This window comes from Euprymna scolopes, chromosome 25, assembly GCF_053919585.1.
Source record: "Euprymna scolopes isolate OS-2025 chromosome 25, ASM5391958v1, whole genome shotgun sequence".
NCBI lineage: Eukaryota > Metazoa > Mollusca > Cephalopoda > Sepiida > Sepiolidae > Euprymna > Euprymna scolopes.
The window spans coordinates 23,174,167-23,176,666 of record NC_136506.1 but is presented as its reverse complement, the minus strand read 5'-3'; the positions used below and the strand labels follow the sequence as shown (position 1 = coordinate 23,176,666).

General features: G+C 29.6%; 1 protein-coding gene across 1 annotated transcript in view; it reads left to right on the top strand.

The window, feature by feature from the left end:
* The window catches only part of LOC145247288 (organic cation/carnitine transporter 2-like), a 109,780-nt gene that overhangs the window by 106,135 nt on the left and 1,145 nt on the right, over positions 1–2,500 (top strand). Inside the window, exon 11 of the mRNA XM_080108909.1 lies at positions 1–2,500. This exon is cut by the window's left edge and continues 2,480 nt beyond it; it is cut by the window's right edge and continues 1,145 nt beyond it. The gene's annotated coding sequence lies outside the window, so the exon portion shown is untranslated.

Sequence of the window (2,500 nt, the reverse complement as noted above, 5' to 3'; positions counted from 1 at the left end):
GGGTACTGAGATTTGGGAAAATCGACCTGATTGGATTTCGGCCAGAAATTTCGCTGTTAAGAGGTCAACTTTCAACGATTTGACCTTTGAGAACTCTACCAAACTCCTCCGACAATTTTGCGTCTACGCACCTGAAACTTTAGATATTGGTTCCTTGGACATGGATTTAACTTAATAACTTGATTTGAGCCCAAAAAAATAAATATTAAGGGGTCATAATAAGGGTCAAAGTTTTTAAAAATTACCGTTTTTTTTTGTTTGTTTGTTTGTTTTGTTTTGTTTTGTTTTGTTTATTTGCTCAGCATACACCTCCAAACACCCGGGCAACGCCGGGCACCCATTGCTAGTACATATATATATATATATATATATATATATATATATATATATATATTTATTTATTTATTCATTCATTTATTAAAAGGTAAACCGTTACATTTGGTCGCTACGAACAGCGATCTGTTTTAGTCAATGAGACTTCATCAGGCGACCCTGAACCATCTGACGATAAAGGAAAACGAAAAAAGACTTTTTTCTTTAGAGTCAGATGATTTAGGGTCGCTTGATGAAGTCTCATTGACTGAAAAAGATAGCTGCTTGTAGCGACCAAATGTAACTGTTTACCTTTTAATAAATGAATAAATATTTTGCTCTTGTTATCGAGCACTATCTATCAACCTCTTACTTTTGAATATCTAAAGCCTGGATTTATATATATATATATATATATATATATATATATATATATATATATATATATATATATATATATATATATATAGCCAGCCTTTGAGATTTGAAAAAAAAAATCAACCGCCGGTCGAGTGTGAGGGAAAATTTACTCGCCCAAACATATTTTTACTCACCCGACTTTATGTCTTTGTTTCAGTCAATAATAGTAAATAATTTTACAACAATTAAAGAAATTACCGTGTGTATAATCTAACAATAAAATATTTGTTTAACTCTTGTAAATCAACTATTTTATTACTACAAACATTTCAGTAAATATTCAACAAAACGTTAAAATATAACACCAGTTTCTTTATATCGCACCATTCATATTATTGTTTCATAGAAATAAGAATCATTTCTTCGAATGCTGATACGTAGTATCAAAATGACAATTGAAATATAAATAATTCAAGACTGTGTTTATTGGTAACGTTAGAAAACGAATATATCTAACTTTATACACAAAGAAAACATAATGCAAAATCACATCATTGAAATAAATATATTTTAAAATGCAAAATAAATATTAGAGATTCATTTTTTTCATTAAAACATTACGATATGGAGTCTCTAATTGAAAAATATTCTGAAACACACAATCATCCCAGCAACTCAAAAGAATCAGAAATAGTTACTTACAATAATTACTGAACAAAATTCGAAGCGAGATCATAATAAAAATGGACATTTAGCATTATATAGCATTGAACATTTCAGCGGAATTTATATAGATTAACCTAGTAATTAAATAGCTTTGTAAATGAAACAATATAGGATTTTTGATACAATTATTCTATATTTTTATTTTTTACAAGGCAAGTCGAAATATTATATCATGTATAACATGTTACTAATAATCAGTCGTCTTGATATTTTTATGTGTTTACATTTTTATAATTCATGTCCAGATTTGTTTATATCCTGATACATTTCTATCATCCCTGGAATAAATAATGTTTGTTTACGAAGAAACAAAACTGAAGCAAAAACTGATTACTTACTTGTTGTATAATTTAATTTTCGGTACGTGCTTGACGGAACGATGCGTTTTTCCCCCTCTTTCAAATGTTCGTCTTTACTTTTGTAAGCATTAAGTGTATGTAGTTGTAGCGTCGAAGAATTTTTTTTCCAAATTATTTTCAAAATCAGAGAGCTAAATGAAGGCGACATTTTGACTACACGCCAAATGTGTAAATTTGACCTCTTGTTGACCTTTAGCGTGACCACTCTTTTTTTCAATACGATATTCCAACGGTCTCACGGCTAGAGATGAAAGAATTCACAAATGATGAGACATAGGTTATTCTAAGTCATCGCATATTTGAGGGTCGTTAAATAAATGAGTTTTTCCCGTTTCTTTATTTAAAGATATTTTATCGACTGGCGGGCGAGTGATTTACGACTTTTAGTCGCCTCAAAAAATTTACAATCGACTGTGGCGACCGGTCGTGTAAAGTCTCAAAGGCTATATATATATATATATATATATATATATATATATATATATATATATATATATAAACAATAAATAATGTTTATTCTTTAAAAATGAATTAATGAAAATTACATATATGTGTGTGTGCGTGTATATATATATATCTATATATATATATATGATTTTTCAGAATGTGAGAGATTATATATAATAAATTCCACAGCCAAATAACGTCGCAGCCCATAAGAGCTATGACAGTCAACGAACCGGAAGTCCTAGACTCGAGTTTTAGGCTCATACGTTAGACACATCCGAACTCAGGATTCGAGC